Genomic DNA, 26,014 nt, shown 5'->3' on the forward strand with positions numbered 1-26,014 from the left:
CGCAGGAGATCCAGGCACCCGGCGGGTCCTAACTACGGACTGCAACTATTCCCTCATTAGGCCCACACATAGACAATGATCAATGCTCCCGCCCCCATCCCCCTCCCCCAACGCCTGCGAAACCCCAACACTTTAACACGCAATGGTACAGCTCTCCGGCGCAAGATTCATACTGCTTATAATCCAAGATATGGTGCACTCCCCAGTTTACATACCCCCAGTTAGTTGATAGTTACCAGGTGGCTGCAATTCTATGACCTATATGATACAACACAAAGGGGAAATAGACACACTGAGTAGCCCCCGCATGGCGCGGCGTCCACAATGAACACTAGTGGGATACGCGCAGGCACAGGCCTCGGAAGCCTGTCTATTACTCAGAGACAGAGCGGGGATCAACATACCCCAGGCCTGCGAGTTCAGAAGACCACACAAGAAGCGTATGTGCGCTCCTGCCCACAGGCCCACATCTATTGCATTTCCAAATGTGTTAATGTATGCAATGTTTCTTTTACAAATGCCAATAAAAAGAGTTTTCCAAAAAAAAAAGGAAGAGCTGTCACAAACCTACCTCCGCTGCAGTCATAGCTCAGGGAAAAACCATGAAATGCAGTTTGCATATGCATTTAGGATATTATTTACAATGTCTCTTTTGCTATGTATGCTGCATGCAGAGATTGCAGCAGTTGATGACCTTGGTATGTCTTTATTAGTGCCCTGAAGAGAACTTTCAATTGTCTGGGCACTATACAAAATAACAATACCATGTATATTATCACAAATGGAAATGTGAAAGGAACATTTAAAGGTTATTTTACCTATTGTAAATCACATACGTATTTTTAGAAGAGTAGGATATAGTTGACCATATAAATGGCTCATAAGTATACTATTTTAAAACAAAGGAAAGTTACGTTTGCGTGGTGCCTTTAAAAAGGACACTTTTTGAACAAGTACACTAGATATTTTGTGTTGAATAGTTTAATGCTTAAGTTTGAAGGTCCTAAAAGTGAATGATGGGTTGCAAATACAGCCTTGTGAGTATCCCCTTGCTTTCCCTTTAGAAAGGCAGAGAGCCCAAGATCACACCTTGTCTGTGTGGGAAACAATCTGAAGATACCTGACCTGAACATGGAGTTCTAAAATTTTTGGTGGGGGCCAAGCCCCAATAGCAGTTATAGCGTAGCACCTGTGTCTGTATTGTGCCCTGATCTGCTACATAGGCCCCTGCTGTGGTTGCATTAATTCCCCGAGCTATCTTCAAAAGCACTAGTGGTGTTTCTGCATCCCCGGAAGGATTGGAAATTATTACGCAAAGTCATGTGATTAAAATTGGGTTTCTGGTTGGCAGAGGTATACATACACCCTGTCCAAGCAGGAACCACAATCCTAATCAAGGTAAATCAGATACATGCCCTTAATTAATCTGCGGTCACCCTCTGTTATCGTCACACAGTGCAGTCAGGCATAACTTAAGAGGAAATGTGAAAAGTATTTAGGCATCACTTCAAACAGTAAAACTGTGAAAATACCACACAAAAAGATACCACATCTGGTTAACAAAATAGAGCTTAATTTAATGTACAAAACAAGACTAAAACAACTAAACTCCAATAAATATAACCGGAGTTATGAATTTTTAAAGAATAAACTGAAATGTGGTGCTTAAAAGCATAAAGCAACAACCGTGGCTATCTAGTTGCACTAAACCAGGTCAAATCCAAAAGTTCAGGCCAACCACAATGGGGCATGGGTCGGATATAGGGACCAGCCTTGGACCGCTGCAAAGTACCTTAGTTCTGATGTCAATGGAGCAGAGATGTGCGAAGCAAAAGGATGATGCGCCGTCGCCGAACAGCAGGAGGAAGGTGATGCGTCGGCTCCAACACGCGCAAAGTCAAGGATGCATCAGGAATGGAGGTGATGTGCTGCGCAGTCAGTGATGCGATGTCCTCAATCCTCACGGCAGCGGCAATGCGCCATCGTCGATGGAGATGCACCAGTTCAGAGTTGCACATCACCGATGCATAGATTTCTGCTAGAGACTTCATACACAATTCAAAGGGTCCAGGACTGAATTGGCACCACTTTGCAGGGCAAGACTCACAGATGGTTGACTCCAGGTGCTGTAGCAGGGTGAGTTGGAAGTTTTTGATGCTCATGAGACTTCAAAACAGGAGGCAAGCCAGCAATCCCCTGGAGTCACTCTGGGCTCAAGTGGTCCAGGTCTAGTTCTTATCACTGACGCAAGAAGGGCAGCAGGCATGTCAGTACAGCAGAAAAGCAGTCCTTCCTCCTGGCACAGTATCTACAGGTCCAGTAGTTATAACCAGTTGTACCTTTAAAGTGGAGAAGACTTCAAAGAGGGGCTTGGAAGTACTCAGAGGTCCTCCTTTCCTGCCCTGGCTCCAGTCTCACTGCAGGGGGTTAAGCAATCCTTTGTGTGGGGACAGGACATAGCCTATTCAGGTGTAAGTGTGAGGCTGTGCCTAGCTTTCCCTTCCTGCCCAGGATGGCCTATCAGGATGTCGATGGGGATGGTCCATGACTTTGTGTGGCTGTCTAGAGGGAATGCACACAGTCTAGCTCTCACCATGTAACAAGGAATCTCCAATGGTAACCTACTGGAGGGGTAGACCTCACAGTAGTGAAAAACTAATTTGGGAGTTTTTCACTATCAGGACATGTAAAATGTAAAAGTACATGCCTTACCTTTTAATTACACAGCCCCCTGTCCTATGGGCTACCTAGGGCCTACCTTAGGGACGACTTATATGTACTAAAAGGGGACTTTAAGGATTGGCAAGGAGTTTTAAATGCTGAGCCGACATGGCAGTTCAAATTGCGCACACAGGCTCTGCAGTGGCAGGCCAGAAACATGTTATGAAGGGCAACTTATGTGGGTGGCACAATCAGTGCTGCAGGCCCACTAGTAGCATTGAATTTACAGGTCCAGGGCATATGTAGTGCCCTTTACTAGGGATTTATAGCTAAATGAAAAATACCAATTTATGGCAATCTAACCATGTTTTAGAGAGAGAGCCCTAAAGCCAACAAAAATAGATTCAGCAAAAAGGGGAAGAGGAATGCAAAGGTTTGGGGATGACCCTGCAGAAGGGGCAATTTTCAACAGCATAACACTTGGTAGGGACTCTGGAGGCTGCAGCTAACAGAAAAAAAGCTGATACGTACGGCTGGGAGGCAATGCTCCTTGCATGTGATGGACCGTTGAGGTCTTTTTAGTCACTTCAATATAATGCAGACCTGGCTCAGTCTGCGATGTTCCTTGGAGACTGGGCTAACAGCCCTCTCCTTCCCGTGCAGTGTAGTGACTCTAATAATAAGAGACAGTTGAGCCAAGAGTTAGACAGGCATGTCTCTAAGAGCCCATCCACGACCTGAATCATGAAAATGTTTTGCATGTAAATGATTCAAGAAGCATCACGTAAAATATGATTATGTTTCTTCAAAAGACGTGTTTCACCTTAGTGCATCAGATTATATCACTTGTTTGAGAGGCATTTACTAAGTTATTGTTTTTAAACATTAAGATCAAAACATTTGGGGAGGGCGTAGCCTGGCAAGATAGCTGACAGGACATTTTGAAATGAGCCTGCCCGGGCCCACGCAGGGGGCCCTCCATCAGAGGGCGGCCACCTTAGTGCTACATTTGGTACAACCCAATGGGTCTAGTGGTTAGACCCCTGGAGTCCCGGGGTCCAGCACATTGCTTGCATCACTTCTGGCGCACTGAGTGGGTGGGGGCTAGGTAAATCGACCTCCCCCACCCATCTGGCTTTCCTTTTGCCCCGAGGTTCTCACGCCGTTTGACGTGTCGCTGATCAGGTCAGGAGCTGATAGAAGGAGAGTCCGTAGCCAATCTTCCCTTTCCCCTAACCCCTCAGCGTTTAGCCTGGCACCGCCCGGCCATTGCCTGGACTGTTGTCTGCTAAAGGGGGGAGTGGCGCAGCTCCCCCGGCCCAGTGTTCGGATTCCTCCCCCAGTCCGCCTAGGGTACTTACTATGATGTTAAAAGGCTGCTTGGCAGGAGTCAGCCGGGAGGTGCATGTGACTGAGCTGAGCGGAAGGCACCAGGGGGGTCAGCAGCCGGTAAGTGTTGCATCCGCACCCCTCCCCCCCTACGATTTTAACAGTTTGGGAGGGGGGGCGCTCATGCGGGCAGTGACCGCAAGGGTGCGGGGAGGGGCCCACGTGAGTAGAAAAGGGCCCCCCCTCACCAGCGTGAAGTGAGCCAGGAAGCCTCTGCCGCAACTCTAGCGGCTGGGGCAGCAACGGCAAGTACACAAGGCATGGGGAGGGCGCCAAGATAGCACGCGGGCCCTCCCCGGCACGACAGGAGCCTGGCTGCTTCCCCGCCCCTGCAACTAGCACACTGGGGCAGCAACTTGTTCCTACGGTGTGTGTGGTGCCACAGGCCCTGGACTGTGGGTGGCATGGTGCAGGTAGGGTGCCATGAGAGCAGGCGGGCCCTTCCTGGCACGGCAGGAGCCAGGCCGCCTCACCACAGTAACTGGCACGCTGGGGGGGGGGGCAACTTATAAGGATCGGGTGCGTGATGCCGCGAGCCCCGCCGGATAGTGGTCCACTAGGCTTGAGGAGGGTGCCACGAGAGCACGCGGGCCCTCCCCGTCACGGCAGGAGCCAGGTAGCCCCACCCCAGCAACCAGCATGTTGGGGCAGCCACTAAGGGGAGGGACGTTTTGCACAGGGAGTGTGCCACTGAGCACGTGGGCCCTCTTTGGCTCCTCATGATCCAGGCTGCCTCAGCCCCAGCTATGGCTCGCTTGGGTGGCAACGTGCGGCCCAAGGTGCCGCACTGTTGTGGGACTATGCGGGGGAGGGCGTCGCAAGGCATGTGGCCCCCTCCCCCCGGGCATTTGGGTGTCAAGAGGCCTCCGCCCCAGCTAGTAGGTGCTGGGGCGCCTACAAATTGCGGGGGGCTGCTATGTCATGACCCTACACCCCCTCCCCCTTTTTTGGCTAGCAGGCACTAGGTGGGGGGAGGGCATTACGAATAGCGGGGCCCGCTCGCGGCTTTGCATAGTTCCCCCTGCCGAAAACTAAAAAACAAAAACGGACACATACTGGTCGGCGGAGGGGGATCCCTCAGCTGAGGCCTTCTGCCCTTGGCAGGGCGACGAAGTTGGGTTAGGTCAGACTTGGTGTTGTGTTAAAAAAGGACTGCAAGCTGAGGATCGCCATCGATTCTTCCCCCCCCACCTGTGTCTGGGGGCTGTGAATTTCCAAGAGAGAGAACTGGCACTCGGGGGTGCTCGGCGGGGAGCAGTATGGCGCCGTAGAGGCCCACTGAGAGTAGTCAGCCTTAGCTGATGTGGGTGACGCAGTGGAGCTGAGAGAGCATTGGACGGCTGGGATCCATCTTGCTGTCTGGCCTGAGGCAGCCCTGCTGATACACAGTGGGCAGGGCTGTCTCACAGAGGAGGCAGTGCTGGTGTGTCGGATGGTCAATGGAAACTGGGACAGTAATTGGAGTGAAACCGATGGTGGCAGTGATGGATGCAGTGCAGTGGGAGGATTGGCCCAAGGGAACCAACTGTTGTAGTGGCCATATTTGGGGGATTGCCTGGGGCCACACCATGCACACCACTGCAGCAAGTGATGTCTGTGGACCTGAGGTCTATTTGTGAGCTGCAAACAAAATGAGCCTGGATCCAATCAGAGTTGGAGGCATGCTGAGACCTGTCATGTCCATGCACGTACAGTAGATAGCGGGCCTTCAGAGACCGGGTGAGATCCAGTGTAACCTTGTATAGAAGAGTCGCCATGGACCCTCTAAGACAGGGGTACTCACAAACTTTCTCTCGGGGGCCAAATTTACAGTGTGGTTTCTGGCTGAGGGCCGCACCGGTGGGGACGGGGCCAGTGGGGGAGGGGGCGGGGCTAGACAAAAAAAAAACTATGACCATGAGGTTGAACACAGGCCCCTGCAGCGGACGCCTTCGTCCACTGAGCCACCAGACCAGGCATTCACACCTATCTATCTATCTATCTATCTATCTATCTATCTATCTATCTATCTATCTATCTATCTATCTATCTATCTATCTATCTATCGCTCTGTCTCCCTCCCTCTCTCTGTCTCCCTCCCTCCCTCTGTCTCCCTCCCTCCCTCTGTCTCCCTCCCTCTCTCTCTCTCTCATTCTCTCTATCACTCTCCCTCTCTCTCTCTCCGTCTCCCTCCCTCTCTCTATCTCTCTCTCTCCCTCTGTCTCCATCACTCTGTTTGTCTCCCTTTCTCTCTGTCTCCCTACCTCCCTCGCCCTCCGTCTCCCTCTCTGTCTCCCTCTCAATCCGTCTCCCTCCCTCTGTCTGTCTCGGTCTGTCTCCCTCCCTCTGTCTCCCTCTCTCTCTCCCCCTCCCTCCCTCCCTCTCTCTCTCTCCCTCCCTCTCTCTCCGTCTCCCTCCCTCTATCTCTCTCTCTCAATCACTGTTTGTCTCCCTTTCTCTCCGTCTCCATCCCTCTGTCTCCCTCCCTCTCCCTCTCTGTCTCCCTCTCTCTCTCCCTGTCTCACTCACTCTGTTTGTCTCCCTCTCTCTGTTTCCCTCCCTCCTCCTCTGTTCTCCCTCTGTCTCCCTCTCACTCTGTCTCCCTCCCTCTCCCTCCCTCTCTCTCTGTCTCTCCCTCTCTCTGTCTCCCTCTCTCTGTCTTCCCCCTCTGTTTATTTAGTGATTTGGCAGTTGAATGTAATAAAGTTTCAAGAAAGACGTATTGGAAAGAAATTATATTTTTAGTGTAACGTTTTTAGACTTTTGTAATGCAGCAAAAGATGACGTAAAACAGAACCTCCGAAAAACACAATAATAAGAATCATAATGTCTCAAAACTTACAGAACCGATTGCTATGGAAAGAAATATTTGTACATCTGAACAGAAATAAGTTGTGTTGAAATGTTGCGATGTGTTTCCGGGCATGGACTAAAAGGGTTGAAAATCACTTTGTTGTGGCACATGTAGGTAAAGACAAAGGGTAAATACAAAAGGTTTGGGTCAAAGGTTGTGAGCACAGTTATCAGGCTGCTGGGTCATTGTTCAGGCTTTCGTTGGATGGCCTCTTCACTGAAATCACCAATGGCGATGTCTTGGCGCTCTCCCTCTTTTTCTGCTGCTCGGAAGCCTCGAGTCGTCTGGGTATGTTTAGGTGTACGTGGGGCGAACCCTGCTCCCCGACTTCACTTTCTTTCCCGTCTTCGGTGTCTTCCTCCTCAATACGCCCCACTGATTCAGGGTCCTCACTGTAGCGGGGGGCAGGGTACAGTGAAGGGAAGCCTCCGTCCCCCCTGAACCGAAGGTGATGGGCAGCCCTGTTTTCCCTAAGTTTTTGAGGATGTTGGCAGGGGAAGCTCTTCCCCCTCTCCCTCTCTCTCTCCCTCCCTCTTCCTCCCTCTGTCGCACTCTGTCTTCCTCCCGCTGTCACCTCACCCCCTGCTCTCACTCCCTGCTGCCCTCCATCACCTCACCCTGCTGTCCTTGTCACCCTCAGTCACCTCACCCCGCGCTGAGACAGCTTCCTGGGAACGCACACAGCCGCCGCACCCAAGTACTTCACGGGTCTTTTAAAGACCATTCACTTTGGTTTTGCTTTGCTTATTAAGAGAGACAGGCCCAACGGGGAGCACCAAAGTCCTGTAGGAACTACACCGTGACCCGATGCCAGTGCGTCGAAAAGAGATTCAATGTATGGGTTTTGCACGCTGCCATTGTGCTTTGTTTTTAAGGATTTTTTAATTAGCTTTTGCTGCTAGAGTTTACGGTAAAGAAGGTTCGCCATAATCTTTGTCTCTGTGAAATCTAAACCTCCTGTCACAATAATGCGGGGGTGGGTTACACTATGGTCCACACAGTGCTACAGTTCGGAGAAAAATACTACAGAAAGAATACAGAGAGGGAGTTGCAATCTGTATTTTCCGTCCTAGGTATGGAGGAATAACGAAGTCACATGTCCACAAAATGTTGTTTAACTCCAAGTGGAGGCTCTGAGACTTAAACGGGTGGACAGCAGCTGTGGGGCTGTTTCGTTGTCTTGGTGTGTATACATTGTCTTCGTGTGTATACTTCTCTTAGCAGTGTCGTGGAGTAGAGATACATTGGTGTTACATCTGCCTCTCTACAAACAATTTCTCTCCTGAACTGCACACGATGAGAGGGGAGGCGGGGCGGGGCACAGAGTGGCTTGAGCGCACACAGCCGCCGCACCCAAGTACTTCACGGGTCTTTTAAAGACCATTCACTTGTTAATGAGGCTTTGTTGTATTTCACCTCTTCTTAGTGCCCCTGCATCTCCACTCAATCAGAGTAGAGATGCAGGGGCGCTAAGAAGAGGTGAAGTACAACAAAGCCTCATTAACAAGTGAATGTTATTTAAAAGAATCGCCCGGCCCCCATAGCTCGCAACCGGCGATATAAAAAACACAAAAGCATATGATGTCGGCAAGGTCCGCGGGCCGCCAAGGAAGGCTTGCCGGGCCGCTGGCGGCCCGCGGGCCGTACTATGAGTACCCCTGCTCTAAGACATAAGTTACCTGTTGGAATGGTACTTGGTTGGCATAGCAGTAAACACATCAGAAGGTAGTTGAATTACATTGAACAATATGGATGTCAGTTACACATTGGACACAGCGAGTTAACCTTGGGTCATAGAATGATTATAGAAAAAAGACAGGCACTGATTAATGCCACTGGCTCAGAGTCCATGGCTCTAACCGGGGACCCTACAATGTCAGATTTACTCTATGGCATACAAGAGTGGTCTGCACACTCGGCACAAAGATTTATGAAATCACTACTGAAAAAAAACTTATTACAGACAAACCACAGGAAAATGACAAACTGAGCCCAGACAACAGGGCCGGACTGGGAACCGAAACCGGCCCTGGCAAAGAGCTCGGGCGGCCCCGGTGGAGGTAGGGAGGTGGGAGGGTGAGCTTTGTGCAGCTTTTGTTGCTGAGGTCCAATATTGCAGCTATGCTGCAAAATCCACCCCCGGTAACAAAAACTGCCCCCCAGAGGTCTAAAACTGGGCCCCACCCTGGCAGCTCACCAGGGAAATGCCTGTTGCCCGCTACGGCCAGTATGGCCCTGCCAGACAACTGAAAACAAGGCAAAAGATTTGCAGGGCAAAGTGACAACCTTACAGAAATGGTGACTATATTAATGACTCTGGCCAGCATGCTGGAAAACATGGAAGGGCAGTTGATTGTTTTTCTGTATAAGTGGAGAAAATAAAAGATGTTGTGGGCTACTCTTTACTATCAGGAGAGGGATGGAAAGATTGCATCTAAGAGATTTATACTTAATGGTGACACTAGGGTGGCACACGTTAAGTTTTAGGCAAATTTTGTATTGTGCCTGCCCATTAGTGGAATGAAGGAGGGAACAGCTTGTGCTATGTATGGTGTTTGACTTTGTATCCAGGATACATAATGTGCCAGTGAACTACAATTCATGAATTTGGCTGCCCTGCCTTTCAATATATAGAAGCGCGTCAGAGCATGTTGTCAAAGCTATATCCTGATTTTTACATTACATTGCTGATGTCAGCTCAAAACCGTATTTCCTGAAATGTGTGGGGCCTTAAACATTACCCGAAAGGTTATAGAGCACACCCCTACCTTAAGCAACAAGATATACACATTGCTATGCTGCTGGTAACCCACTTTTTGCTATCAGAGGTGGAAACATTGAGAAAAAACTGAGCGTGCATGCATCTTCAGTATATTCCTCTACTTACTCACAGGGTGTATTCATATAGATTGAGGCAGGGATACCATAGCTGACCCCTAAGGCCCATGTGAAAAAGTGAAGAATGTTAGATGGTGTTTAGTGAATGTGCACGCTCCTAACATAGATGATATATCCTTTTTCAGGGAAATAATACAGTGTGTCCACTTATGTGAACTCTTTTTGAAGACTTAAATTGTACTCTTGATGATCAACTTGATAGTTACTTCCTAGACACAGGGTGAAACCAGGGATGGTGTCCACACTAATGCACATAATTTTGTAAAAAGATCTAGTTGATGTCTGGCAGTTTCAACACCAGACAGATGAACAATATTAATGTAATTCACCTACACACCACTCCTCTCTAGGACAGACTATATTTTGACTGCAATTAATAACCTGCAAATGATAGGCGCAACACATTATATGAATAGGTTCCTTTCAGACCGCTCCCCTTTGGTGTTTGCATTGAAGCAGGCAAATGCTAGACGCAAGATACCACTGTGGAGGCTCAAACACGAACCCTTGACAGACCTCTTGTTTAAGTACCATCGTGAAAGAGTCCATGTTGCAGTTTTTGGAGCGCAACCATGACTCCTTGCAAAGTAGGTAGTTGGAATGGGAGGGTTACAAAGTGGCCTTGAGGGGGTGAGTGCATCTTGCAGATTGTGGGAGTCAAACTGACCCTGGAAAACACGCTCCAAGATAGGAAAATAGAATGTAAACAAAATAGAGCAGGAAGTTATAAAGCTATCATTCAGTCAGTCAGTCAGTCAAAACCACTTTAATCGATTAATTAAAATCACAAAAGTACATCACAGTACTACAAATAATTAATTAGACACAAATACAATATAATAACAACATGCTAAAAATTCATCCCAACAAATACATATATCACTAAGATCATAAGGTGAGTTGTAGATCAAATTTTTTCCGTGCCCGAGCTGCAGCAACCAAAAAGTTAGCGATATTAAAAATGTTCCAAGGGCAATTTAATAATTGCAAGTACATCAAAGCAGGTCTTACTTGATAAAAGCCTCTCCCTTGCAACAATGGTATGATGTACTTCTTTCTGCTTTCAACATAATGTTTACAGAAAAAGATAAAGTGCACAGTGTCTTGGAGTGAGCAACCATCACAGTTACACAAAGCAGCATCTACGGGTTTACTCCATCCTTGAAAGCTCCCTAAAACAAACTGAATCAAGTTAAAACGAAATCTGGTCAACAGCCAACGATGATAGTGATTCCTGACCAGCTTAAGGTAGGGCTCAATCTGGGGAGAGGTTATTAGTAAAAAATGAGCCCTTACCGATGTTTTTGTAAGCTCCTCTTCCTCCCGCTCTTGAGACCTTAAGTTTAAGAACTGAACTTTAACCCATCCAATATCCCCCTTAGTAATTGTTTCTGGGTTCTCATAAATCTCACTTATAAAACATTTTCTTGATATACAAGAGCCAAGGGATATCAGCCATTCTATCTAAACCGGTGCAATCTTTTAAGATCAATCTGTTAAGGGAAAGTTCAGGGTTCAACCATGTTTTCAACCAAAATGTTAGGGGAGCCAAACTTATATAATCAGAGACAAAACCCATCCCCAGTTCTTGGTGTATTGAAAAAGTTGGAGATGATTGGGGGATGGAGAGAATTGAACGAAAAAAATTGTTTTCTGCCAACTGGATTCCCTCCGCTTTTTTATAGCCCCAAATAGCAGCACCATAAACCGCTATAGCTAAACATTTCGCCCTGTAGATGGCAAGAACTGCGTAACATGGTTTACCACCCAAACGTCGGGCAAAACTTAATATAGCGGAAGATGATCTACCTACACTATTCTTTTTAGCTATAAGCTGAGGGACCCACGAGCATCTATCGTCAAATATGACCCCCAAGTAAGTAAATACCTTAACTCTAGTTACCTCCACTCCTTTACAGTAAAAATGTTTTGCTTTATTTTTCTGGGTACCAAAGGACATCACATGCGATTTAGAGCTATTCACCACAAGGTCCAGTGAGCTCATGAAGTCCCCGAAGGAGTTCAATAGTCTCTGTAATCCCAGCGGGGTACGAGCCAAGAGGACAGCGTCAGCCGCGTATAGAAGAGCAGGTAAGGTACTGTTCCCTATACGCGGAGTGTCCAAACTGGCCTTACCTAGAGTTAGATCTAATCTATTAATATATAGGGTAAAGAGCAGGGGGGCCAGGATGCATCCTTGGCGTACCCCTCTACCCGATTTAAAGTGACGTGTGCATTTGCCCTCATGGGAGGACCTCACTGCAGCATACAAGTCTTGGTGCAGTTCCGCTAAAAAATGCACCAGACAAGGGTCTATCTCAAGGTCCAACAGGATCATCCACAGCTTTGCTCTGTTCACCAGATCAAAAGCTGTGGATAAATCCATGAATGCCAGATATAGGGATCCTTTAGTGGCTTTAGTATATTTATTAATTAACAGGTACAGATTGAGGCACTGGTCCATGGTACCTCTACCTGATCTATAACCATATTAAATCTCTGATAGAATCCCCTTCTCCGTTACCCAATCTGAGATTTTGTTCAAGATCACTTTACCCAAAATTTTGACCGCTGAATCAATTAAAGAAATGGGCCGGTAACAACTCGGGTCACCCCTATCTCCCTTTTTAAAAACCGGTATAATGATTGATTTGGACCAAGACACCGGAAACCCATTCTCGACACTATCATTAAAAACATTAGTTAAAATAAAGCTATCATATAATTTGCAACAAATGTTAGAAATTAAAAAATGACTCGATGACTTGTGGGATAGATTAGACAAATATGCCTGCACTCAATAGAGACAGACAATGTTTCAGGAGGGAGACAAGTCGGGCCAGATGCTAGTGTGGCTATTAAGACCTATATGCATATGCTATGATTGAGGCAGGTAGGCATGGCTGACATCAATAAGAGGAACAATATAAATAGCAAATGTTGAGAATACTTGGCAATACAATATGAGCAAATTAGCAATGTTCCTATTGAAGACATTAGAAAGTCTTTAATACAGCTGATCCTCCCCAAGCTAACTGTAGACTATCCCACTATGTTAGATGCCCCGTTGACCATTGAAGAGCTGAAAGGAGCTCAGGGTGGAATGCAGAAGCTGAAATCCCCGGGAACAGATGGATTGCCGGCTGATTTGTTTCAGTTGATGGCAGACCTGGTGGCAGAAAGACTGTTAGAAGTCTTTAACGAAACCTGAGCATTGGGCCTTAATAAGCCTGAAGAGGGCTAAGACCCAACACAATTGCCCTCCTAGCCTCCTACCGCTCCCTTTCAATGCTAAGCACAGATGTAAGAAGCTGGCGAACAGGGCCATGATGGGGATTGCCACCTCAATGCATACAAACCAGGTGTGTTTGACCCCATGCAGGAGTACAATGCACAACATGAGATGATTAACACATGTTATGAGTTCCCTGGTGGATGCGCAGAGTTTCTCATTGGCGTTGCTCGAAGTTAACTATGCCTTTGACACCGTCTCATTGCTGTATTTGTGGGAAGTGATGGGATATATGGGATTTGACCCTAACTTTATTACATGGGTGCAACTATTGTACACACTACCCATATCAAGGGTACATATGGGAGATAGGGTGTCAGATGAATTTAATGGAGGGGGCATGTCAGGGGTGCCCTATGTCATCCATATTGTTCGCCATCACTATGGAATCCCTGGCGTGTAGAATACACATGTTCATGATGCAATGGGATATAAGGGTTGGATTAACTACACATATTATGTCGCTATATGCACCGTGTCAGAGCCACTCCGGTGCTTCTTGCTGGATTAGAAGAATTCAGCAGACTTTCCAGACTGACACTAATGGGATAAATCGTGACTTTACCCGATGGGGGACATTCAGAGACTCTCATTGACAGCACTTCCAGTTGTGGGGGCACAATGGACATCGGATCATTTTTGTTATTTGGGCACACAACACTTCACACTAAAATTTAGCATTGCAACTGGGTATTTTCCCTACTAAGGAACTTGTAAAATGAAAAACAGAATGGCAGCTCGAGGTTGAGTATTAGCAAAAAGACACAGCACTTCACTTAGTGCGCCCAGAATTCCACACACATGACAAATGGAAGAAAGACCGTATGGACAAGGGCACTGGAAATATGCAATTCCGTGGCTGCTACTTTTTTGACATAATTGTGGATTTTCCACATTTGCCACATAATCCATCATCTGCTGCATAACGTGCAGATTACAAAAAATGTGTTTTTACATCAAAAAGATTAAAAGTTGCTAAAAACAGGGCAGTTGTGATTGTGTGCAGTGGAAGGCCTTTCACAAACGTTAACTGGTCATCTTTCACTTTCTTATATCTGTGTTTGTTATGTTATGTTATGTAAATTTAATTTATATCGCGCACAGATACTCAAAAGTGTCCTGGTGTGGAACATAGAGGGCAACCATCAGAAATGTATGTAAAGAAATATGATTTTAGATTCTTCTTGAAAATCAACGGATCCTGAATGGTCTGGAGGGAGACTGGGAGAGCATTCCAGGCAACAGCAGCTTTTCAAGCTAGAGAGCTGCCACCAAGCCTCTGACATTTAAAACGGGGAACCTGAGCAAAGCGCTGGGACAGGGAATGCAAAGAAGTGTAAAAGGCAAAGCGTTTTTGCAGGTAGATGGGGCCACGCTCATGAAGAGCGCGATGGGCCATGACCAAGGATTTAAATTTGACCCGGTCGGCTACAGGAAGCCAGTGCAGAGAGTGCAGATGAGGTCTCATGCTAGTCTAGCCAGAATTTCAAGAAGGAGTCTGGCTGCCACACTTCGGAACACCTGGAGTTTTTTTAACAGATAGCCTGGGATGCCCACATAAAGGGCATTGGTGTAGTCCAGTCGAGACAAAATCAGGGTGCAAATGACAGTCTCTTTTGCTGCCCTAGGCAGGAGAGGGAGAAACTTCCTCAAAGATTTAAGGAGGCCAAAACAGGTCCCAGCAAGTTTCTTAATCTGTGTAGCAAAGGAGAGGTTTTCCTCAAACCACATCCCCAGGTTCTTAGCGGGCCTCCCTATAGAGGTGGGGATAGGGAACTCGGGGGGCCAAAGAGTTTCTCTAAAATTCGAGGGAAACTTTCCATATAGGAGAATCTCCGATTTATCCTTGTTGCACTTAAGTTGTGCAGCAGCCAGCCATTGAAAAATGGAGGACAGACAGTGTTGAGCAGAAGAAACAGAGTCCACATTCTTATCCCAAGTTAAAAGAAGCTGGGTGTCATCTGCGTAGGCCATGACCTTAGCCCCAAGTTCCTCTGCCAGATACACCAAAGGTGTAAGATAAACGTTAAAGAGGAGGGGGCTAAGGGAAGACCCCTGTGGTACTCCTGCAATCACCGCCTGGGAAGAAGAAGAGGACGGTGGAAGCCATATCTGCTGAGCCTGTCTTTCAAAGAAGGTTCTGAACCAGCCCCAAACAGCACCCGACACCCTGATCTTGGTTAGACGCGAGAGGAGGAGGGAGTGGGGGACAGTGTTGAATGGCGCTGACAGGTCAAGCAGAATGAATGCTGCCTTCCTGCCTGGGAAGAAGAAGAGGACGGTGGAAGCCATATCTGCTGAGCCTGTCTTTCAAAGAAGGTTCAGAACCAACCCCAAACAGCACCCGACACCCTGATCTTGGTTAGATGCGAGAGGAGGAGGGAGTGGGGGACAGTGTCGAATGGCGCTGACAGGTCAAGCAGAATTAATGCTACCTTACCGCTGGCATCCAAACACTCCCTAATAGCCTCCGCAACCTCCACTAGGGCAGACTCGGTACTGTGGGAGGTTTTAAACCCTGACTGGGCTGGATGCACCAGGCCCTCTCTCTCAGCAAACTCTGTGAGTTGTCTGTTCACCACCTTCTCACACACCTTGGCCAGGCCGGGTAGAAGGGAAATGGGGCGGTAGTTCACTGTATTGAGTGGGTCAAGCAACGGCTTTTTTAAAGTGGCAGAATCTTGGCCTGCTTCCAGGCCTCCGGAACGCAGGCAGCCTGAAGAGACAGATTGATGATACCATTCACCTCCTTATTAATGATCTCAGCAACTGCTGCCAGCATTCTGGCAGGACAGGGGTCCGCAGGAGAGCCAGACTTCAGGCCTGTAAGAATTTTAAGGGAATCAGAAAGATTCAAAGGCTTAAATACATGCAGAGAGTGGTCAGGAGCAGCAGGTGATGACCCCACTACCGTCTCAACGCCCTTGTCGCAGGAGGTAAAGGCCACCTGAATAGAAAGAATTTAGTCCCTGAAAAAATTAGAGAGGCTCTCGCACCAAGCGTCAGTGGATGGAGACTCCCTCGAAAGAGCGGCAGGGGACGTAAAACTCTGTACAATAGAAAACATTTATTTGGCGTTGTTTTTGGAGGATTCGATGCGAATTGCATAGAATTGCCTTTTGGCCTGAGTTATCGCCCCATAATAAACTTTTTGTTTAAGATGAAGCTTCAGCTTGGCGGCAGGGCAATATTCGTTGTGATGCCAAGCACGCTCGAGAATCTTGCATTCATGTTTGATTGCTTTGAGATCGGGAGTAAACCAGGGTTTAGATGGAGAATCTCTAGTCAACCTTGAGCATGGTGGCGAAGTAAGCGAATTCCCTGCACTGGAGACCCAGTTGGTAAAATCAGCAAGCCGGCCCTCGAGAGCCCCCAAAAAGTTGGGCCTGGAAGCTTCCAAGGCCTGGCTAAGCGCAAGAGGGTTAATTTTGTTAAAAGCTGGTTTGCTATGCGAGCGCACTGATGGCTCGCCAATAATAATATCCCAAGAAAAATACGTTAAAAAGTTATCGGACCATGCAACCGGAAGTGGATCATCCACCGGATGGGAAAGTTGGTGCAAATGGGGTCTAATATATGGCCTGCCTGGTGGGTAGGAAGGTTAACCCACTGAGACAGTTGAGCTAGGTGCAGGGTATCCAGACAATCAAGCGCATCCTTGTTGTCTACTTGATCAAAATGTATATTGAGGTCTCCTAGCACCATGTAGTGGGAGAATTGTAAAGCTCGGGAGATAACAGCATCGCTCCACACTTTAAAAAAAGGGCCCACCGGACCAGGGGTCTGTAAATCAAAGAGCCTCGCAAAGTAAGATGAGCAGAAAAACTAATACTAAAGTCAAGGGCCTCACAGTCACCCCAGGAAGTAACATCGCCACTGCGAAGGTCCCACTTATTTTTATAAATAATGGCCACTCTGCCGCCCCTCCCCTCTGGGCAATCGGCTCTGGAGAACGTGCCGCCCTCAGGCGTAGCCAGAGTAACAATGGGATCAGACGTAGAGTCAAGCCAGGTCTCCGTAATAAACAAAAGGTCTACAGTACGATCGGTAAGAAGCTCAAAAACATCTACATGATGTTTCCTGAGTGAGCGAACATTGAGTAGCACAGCAGAGATAGGTGGGATTCTGCGTGACAAAGTGCTGGGTCGGGCAGGGGAAACTAAGCCCACACCCAGCTTAAAGCCACAGGTCGGGCATATGTTGCTGCTACAGTCCACCACATCCCAGTTACCTTGGTGGGGGCAGGACCGGCGACAGAGAGCCCACAACTGATCCCTGGTATAGCATAAACCTCCCTCTGAGCCTGGAGTTCGACAGGCATCATGGCTGGCGCTGGCCGCTACGGGGACGCTGACGGGTGCAGACGGGCTTGCCTTGCGTGGCTTTGGCACGCCCGCGGCGCGCGTCCAATGCGCGTCGGCGCCATCCCCTGTTTAAATGCGGGAGGGGAGGAGGAGAGCCGAGCAGAACCCCTAGAGCGACAACGCCAGTAATGGCTGCCGTGGAATGGCCAGGCGGAAGTACACTCCTGCCCAACCGGTCCTCCCTCCACAACAAACAGCCAACAAGAGCTGCAGTTGAACGGGGAGGAGCAGAGCTGAAAGAACGAAAAGAAAAAGTAATAGTAAGTCCAGCCGGCGTGAAACAACTTAAAACAACAAGACCCAGCCGGCGTGAAACAACTTAAAACAACAAGAAAGATTAAAAGTATTAAAAACAAGCGGCGAGCCCGCTTCTAAAATCCAGTCTAGATGTCAGAACTGTGCAAATATGCAGAGAGTGCAAATAAGCAGTGTGGGTTCCCCCACCTCAGAGAATTCGCCCAAAATAGCAGCTGCGGCCCTTCTCTATGTCCTGCGCGTCGGTGCCATAACCTGTTTAAATGCGGACGGGGAGGAGAGCCGAGCAGAACCACTAGAGCGATGACGTCAGTAATGGCCACCGTGGAATGGCCAGGCAGAAGTACACTACTGCCCAACTGGTCCTCCCTCCACAAGAAACAGCCAACAAGAGCTGCGTTGGAACGGGGAGGAGCGGAGCTGAAAGAATGAAAAGAAAAAGTAATAGTAAGTCCAGCCGGCGTGAAACAACTTAAAACAACAAGAAAGATTAAAAATATTTAAAAAGCGCTGAGTCCGCTTCTAAAATCCAGTCTAGATGTCAGATCTGTGCAAACATGCCGAGAGTGCAAATAAGCAGTGTGGGTTCCTTCACCTCAGAGAATGCACCCAAAATAGCAGCTGGTGCCCTTCTCTGGTTGTTAAATGGGTACAAATAAGGAAACAATCTTTACCGAGACAGTAATATCATGTGTAGAAATTACAAAAGAATGAAGTAATAATATAAAAAAAATTGCAGCATTATGCTGCATAATTTGCCTTTTCTTGCGGCATAATTTTTCAACCATGCCACATAATTTAGTGCACTCCTGTCGCATAATTCCATTGGCTCTGCTCATAGGATGCAGGAGGACAGCAGATAGGACAGGTCCTGCTGCTGTCCACATTCTGAATCAGAAACAAATTAAGCCATGATGGGGCCAAGAGGACTACGATTGAAGGGAGTTAACTGAGCAAGACTAATAAACCTCATCCCCACATCGAGTGAACTCCAGCTGGGGTCTGTGATATCAGGGTACTTAACTAACGAATACTGTTCTGGACACGACATATGTTTCTTTCTTTGAATACATTTAAGGCTGCCCTTTGGTCTGTCTTAGTCTTGAGGAAGACCCACCATGATGTATAGTCAATAACACTTGAAGACAGGGTTGAAACGTCGACGACATTACGTTATGTACTATGTCGGCTATCCTTGGAATATATATTGAAGATATAAGGATATACTGAACAAATAAATTCGGACATTTTGATTATATGTGCTTCTAAGGTCTCTTGTTTGTATATGTGATCAGTGGGAGATTTTTGATTGCCCCTCTGTATATGTTAATGTGATGTATTATTCTTTATGTGTTCTGGACAGCCGTGGAAAAGAGAAATATGACAAGAGACACATACACATGTTTTGATATTTGAAAAGCAATATATTTAAAATATAATTTAATGTGTGTGTTGTGTCAGTGGTTTTATGATATCATTTTCTTAAAAGATGTATGTGATTTAAGTCAGGAGAAGTTTCCCACATGTTGGAGGAATCACTTATAGGACCTATGAGTATTTAATGTTTAATGTAAAACATTATTTCCACTTCCTCTTGAGGCGATTTCTTTCACCCAGAACTGTTTGTAGCTCATAACTGTATATCCAGGTTCTGATGGACACAGGGTAACCCCATTATATTTAATGGCTGCTTATAAGATGGCCAATTGCAGGCGAACAACACATGGAATCCTCCAGGACAAAAACTAGGTCAATATTTAGCTAAATGGGCAGAAATGCTCACCAGACTAATGGATCCCCCTGAACATCGACCATTTTGAACTGTATGAAACTATATGATGATAATACGTTTGAGTAAGTAATATTCACAAGGTATAAAAAAAACAAACGTGGATCCTGCCTGTTAAAGATGTGATGAAATGTAACACTGGGAATGTGTGCATTGGACAGTGAAATGTATTGTTTAAGTTTGTTGGGGAAAATACAATTAAGTTTACTAAAAAAATAAATATGTAAACATTTATGTCCCCCAGCCTGCAAGAAAATGTTATTAGTGAACTAAGAGGAATGTAATTTTTCAAGTGGACCTTATACATAGACTACAATATGGTCTATTAAATCAAAAGCAAGAGATTTTACACAAATGGAAAAGAGAAATGCAAACCACTGTTAAACTTTCCAAACATTTCTGATGTTTTATTTTGCATTCCACAATATGTGTAATTTTAGAAATAATAACAGAGTTACGGAAGTAACTACTTTGTTTTCCTCGCAAGAAAGTATCATTCAAAGTGTCATACATAATGGATTACGAAAAGGGCTGGTGGTAGACATGGGCAGTGTGGGCAGCTGCCCAGAGCCCCAAATTCGAAAACATGGGGGCGCTGCTGTTTGAAAAGCCATACTAACACTGTCAGCCACCTGCTCCTCCAGTGTCCCCTCCCACGCTCCACCATTACATCACTTACGTATTTTTTAAGGGAAGGGTATTGGCCTCCCTAGGCAGGGCGTGTGGCATTCCCGGGAGTGCAGGTGGTGGGCAGAAGGGAAAGAGTATGTGGAGGACGTGACAGCAGCAAGGCTAACAATTATGTCGGCTTACAGGGTCAGGGGCGGGCAGAGCCTCTGTTAAAAACCTGCCAAAGTCTTGTCTGCGGTTTCTGTTTTCAGTTTCCAGGGAACAGAAGGCCCCTTTGTTTTCAGCACCAGCCGGACATTAACAGGTGACGAAAGCTGGGTCAAGGGAGGAGGGAGTAGTCAGATCAGACTGGTATGGTAGGGCAGTGTTTTAAAAAGTGCTTTGCTACTGCTTCGAGGCACGGGGAGGTGGCCCAATCCTCTGGAACTCAAAGCACTGCTGGATTGGGTGCAAGGTCCAGCTGTGGCCCCCTGCCCTGGGCCTTACGGCCATTATCTAGTGCTGTGAGGCCCAGGCTAGGTAGGCCCCCACTCGGCCTTGCAGCGGATCAGGCTGTAAGGTCGGTGTGGGGCCGCCTTCCCTGGGCCTTGTTCCATTACCTAGTGTTTTAAAGCCCAGGGCAGGGGGTCCCTCTCTTTGGCCTTTTCAAGTCGAGACATCCGGCGATTCCTGGCAAATCCTTTAAACCCCCATGTTTTAAAAAATAAAAATCTGACCATTAACTGTAAAAATAAATAAATGCAATGCCGTCAGGTAACAATCCTGGCCAGTTATTTAAATGGAAAAAACATAAGTGCAGGTAATCACAAAAACAAGCCTTTACAATGCAATGGTCTCGGCATTGTCAAAGTTAGAGCTATCGGTATTGCTCATGACATTGCTTTTTTTTGCGTTTAAAAGATTGAAAGAAACAGTATTGCTATTTTCAAGTTAGTAGCTAAATGTGTTTGAAATGTGAGAATTAGTGGTTTTGCTCACAGACACAGAGGCAAACATATAATGTAGTTATAGCAATCCACTTATAGAGAGCTTTTAGCATAGAGCAACAGCTACACATAGAGCCACTCATTCTGAGCCACCTACATACTAAGATTTACTCAGTAGTGTAAGAGGCTGTAATGCATAGAGGCAGTTTCACCAAATGGCCCCCTTATAGAGGCATATAAAGAAAAATACATACACATATAGAGCCTCCTGTACATATATTGAGACTTCTAGCTGTGTGAATTCGGGTATGATAGAGAGTTAGTATGAAAGAGTGAGTAGTAAAGTGGTATTGATAGAGTGTTATGATTTCTAATAAATTAGTAATGGTGTATTAGAGGGTTAGTAGTATTAATGTTTGTTGTATAGTGAGGATTAGAGTGAGTATGTAAGAGTGCGGTAAACATTAGTATTATTTGCAGTGTATTAGATAGTGTTTGTAGTTGTGTAGTAGAAGTAGTATTGTTCTTTGAGTTAGTGTATAGATATTGTGTACTTTTACATAATTAATAGTTGTTAAGAGTGAGAGAGTAAGTAGTAAAGAGTAAGTTGTAGACTTTAAATGGACAAGTAAGTATTAGTAGCAGAGTGCAGTAAGTATTACTGTGAAAGTATAGAGATACATTTGTACCTTTGTTTTCATATTAGTACATATATACTAAATATTGTTATGTATATGTATATATATGTGCATATATAATAGGTTATCAGAATGGTGCATATAGATGCATGCAAGTACATAAAAAATAATATCTATTCTCTGAAAAAAGAAACAGTAAGCCAAATGTCGTATGTAATTTTTATTAACTGAAACTTTAAATTTGTATTTAATATTTTTATATAATTTTGTACTTTTATGATGTTTGCATATTGTATACTTTAAGCTTTGTCCAGAATTTCGATTATGCATTCATTTTGAAAGATGATATTTAATGTCTTTGGTAGGTGTGGCATGAGAGCCTCTGCAAAGTCCTCAATATCTGCTGGTATATTTAGGTGGTCCATTAGAAGCGTAGTGTTAATTTGTACAGATTTCAAATGTTCGTTGTCTTCAATTTGTATTGTTATAGTACTTTTCTCCTGAGTTGTATTCTCTAGTCCATATATTGTGATTGTAAGTTCCTCTTGGGGTGGCTCTATTTTCTGTGAAATGAAAAAAAAATTGTTAATAAAAGCATTTATAGTGTATATGCATGTATTTATTGCTAGTTTTGAATGTGGTTTTGTGATAAATAGAAACGTGCCATAGATGCTGAAGGAAATTTTAAAATATATTAATGGTAATTGCATATAGTACCGAGAGGTAGAGACATGTGTGTGTATGGTTAGGTAATGTTAAAGACTAAAAGTGAGTAATTATGCGAAAGTATTTATGTATTTTAGTAAGGAGGGGGTGGTGTGTTGTAGAGTTTGTGATTTAGAGGGCGTGAAATGTAATGTAAGAGGAATAGAAGTTGAAAGATATTGCGAGAGATGGATGTTTGTACAGTGAGTTTTTTAGAAAAGCAGCTACATAGAATTAGAATATGTAGAGGTAGGGAGTGATATAGTGTGACTATATTAGAAGGTAAGTTACAGTTAAGATAAGAAAGGTACTTGTATTTCAAGGAAATTGTGTAGTTTTGTGGTATAAGAAGAGGTAAACGTAGACGTAGATAGAGATCTGGATGTTGCTTTGCTTGGGAAATAATTATTTATGAAATTGCTGCCATTTTGAGAGAAAGTTAGTGTTATATATAGACAAAGTTAGGTATTTTAGTTTTGCATGTGGTAGCAGGTAAGGTATACATAGTGAGTAAAACAGGTAGTATGTTATGGTTATGGAGCAGCATTGTAAAATGTGTGGAAAATTAATAGAGCGAGAGATGTAGTATGCTTTGCTAGTACTATTGTACATATATGGACGTTGTGCTTATGTGTAATTGTAAGTACGTTCAAAGTGTTGTAAAAGTTTGTTTGTAATGTAGCTTTCCTAAATGTTTTGTATTTTGTAGTTATGTAGGGAGTTGTAGGGAAGTTAAACAGAAATTTAGTTAGTTAGAGATATACAGGTAGAGTGTTTTAGGTATTAATGTATATGCATGTGGGTAAAGTGATATATTCTTTTGGTGTGACAGTTAGTTGTACTATTGCAAATCATATGTAGAAGAGAGAGCAAGAGATGTTGTTAGTTGTGAGATTAAAGAGATGAATGTAATCTGTGTTGTGTATTAGATGTGTAAGTAAGTTTTTTGTAAAGAATGCATGTATTTCAGCGAGAAATATTGGATTGTAGTTTGCACTTACTTGCAATTGTGTATTTCGAGTTGAATTTAATATTTTCTGGTTACTAAATTCATGCACTGTCAAATGAGTTATTTTGATGTATGTTGCAAGTTCGATTGGAAAGTCCGCTGCATCTCTCCATAGTGTTATTTTTACTGAGTCTGTTGCATCGTTGACTGTTATAGATTTTAGTTTAGTTTCTTGTCCTCCAATGAACACTGTTTTTGTTTCTTCTTCCTGTTAATTACAAAAAAAAATTTTTAGTATTGTTTGGAGCATACATTGTATATAGTGGAGCAGTATAGTTGTTTTTTGTCGAGGACATATGAACCAAATTTTAGTTGATTCTTGTAGTGTATTTGTTGTGTAATAGTAAGTGTGGGCTACGGTGTGTACGCTAGAGAGTGTGCGCTAGAGAGTATGTTATTAGAGTATGTGTATTATGTAAGCTGTAGGAGAGTGTATACAAAAGAGTAGATGAGTATATTTAGTATTGCTATCAATTTTACTAGTGGTGTGAAGAAAGAGTAATAATAGTTTAAATGTGTTGAAAACTGTTGACAGTGTTCCATGTAAGCAACACAATTCAATTGTGCATTTAGGTTCTCACCTACATGCTTACTTATTTATAATTACGTATTGTCAAATTATAACTGATATATATAAAAGAAATTAAAAAAGGAGCGAGTGGAGTCGATAGTACCCTGTATGTGGTATATAGTAAGTAATAGTGGTAGTAGTAGCAACATTATTGTCTAGCATATTGGAATTATTAAATTTATTAAGTATAAATATAGCCCTTAGAGATATTTTTAGACTATTAATGTTTTATTATGCATGTAGTAGATTTTACTAGAGACTATTGGGAAGGTTTATGTAGTAAAGAATGAGTGATAGAGAGTGTGTATGTAAATATATGTAATAGAGTGTGTATATGGCAAAGTGTGTCAGAGTGAGTGAATAGTATTGATGTGTTTAAAAGAGGAGGAACCAACAGGCAGTATTAGAAATTTTTCTAGATAGTATGTGTGTTACAGAGAGTGCTGTACAGAGTTTGTAGTAAAGAGTGTGCTGTTCAGAGTGTGTGTTTTAAAGATTTGGAGTTACCAAATTTGTTATAGAATGTATGTTATAGTGGTCTGAAGAGTGTGTCTTACAGTGTGTGTGGTAGATACTGTGTTTGATATTGTGTGGTTGTACTTGACTATTACATGTAATCGTTAATATGCATCCAAAAATTTCCTTTTAAGCTACGTACCTCAGATATTGTCCCTAATATGCTCATTAATGACCGTTAATTTGCCTTTCTTATTGTTTTTATTGGAGAAATCGGTCGAGCAGGTGGCTGTAGTATGTATTCTGCTTCCTGGATAATTTGTTGTGGAATTGTTAACGGTGGCATTCTGGAAATCTTTGTTTGTTTGGTTAAGATTATTACATTGTTCTTGTTGATAAAATTTCTAATTATAATCCCATTTCCTTCCTTTGTCTGTTTGAAAAAATCATCGTTGTAGCAAGTTCCTTTAATTAACCCACTTTCATCAGCTAGAGCAATATGATATAAAATTTTATTTTCTTGCTTAGCGTTTTTGTAGTTTGTTTCCGGCGAGCATTTCACTATGTTGGCTCTTATTGCTTTTTGATAAGGCTTGCTTTCTTCTTGTTTTGTCTGCTTAATTTCTTGTATAGAAATCATCTGCAATGAGAGAAAAATGTGAGCAGACATTCTGAATATAACATTTAAAAAAGGAAATCTCTGAAAGAAAAGAACATATCAAATGATAAATTATGCTTGTTAAACTGCTACCCATAATGCTTTGTGATCACTATAGTAGGACTCTAATATACCAAAGTGAGTTACATTTACATTAACATATATATGATCTAATGTTGAATTGTAGTCTGTTGTGTATGCTTGTATTTTTTGGTGACATTGGAATTGGTTTTGCATGTATTCTAATAGTAGTGTTGTGTTGTGCGATACTTGTGTTAAATCTATGTTGAAGTCACCCATTATTATATATTTATAATTAGGGTAAAAGTTTAATATGCTAGTTAATACTTGCAATAGTTTTTGTAGTTGTACATGTGGTGGTTTATATAATATTACAAATAAGTAGTCACAATTATTCAGATGCAAAGTAAAATGTACAATGTCAATTTCGTGTTGTGTTTCATAAATTGGCAACAAGGAAATATTTAGCTTGTAATAAATAGCGATTCCAAGCTTAGTATGCTTATTATGGAATTTATCAAATATTAATAGATGATAGTGTTGAATTAATAATGAATTGCTATCTCCTTTCCTAGTTGTGTTTATTTCAGTGAGACATATAATATCTGCATTCATGATATTTGTGTCGGCTTGGATAGCTTTGTAATTTTTTTGCAGTGAACGTATGTTATGTACAATAATATTAAAGTTTTGCAGATAGTTACATAATTGGGGTACTGATATTTTCAATTGCATATCTGTCCTTAATCGGGCCATTTCTTCATGAACTTTTGGGTGTACAACTATTTTGTCTTGCTGAAAGTTCTTAATATATATATTGCCTAATGATTTTGCTCTGCTTAAAGCAACATAATGCAAATGATGTATTTTGCTATTGTTAAAATGGATGTAAAGTGGTTCAATAGTTTCTCCTTGTGTT

This window comes from Triturus cristatus, chromosome 2_2 (genome assembly GCF_964204655.1).
Source record: "Triturus cristatus chromosome 2_2, aTriCri1.1, whole genome shotgun sequence".
Taxonomy (NCBI): domain Eukaryota; kingdom Metazoa; phylum Chordata; class Amphibia; order Caudata; family Salamandridae; genus Triturus; species Triturus cristatus.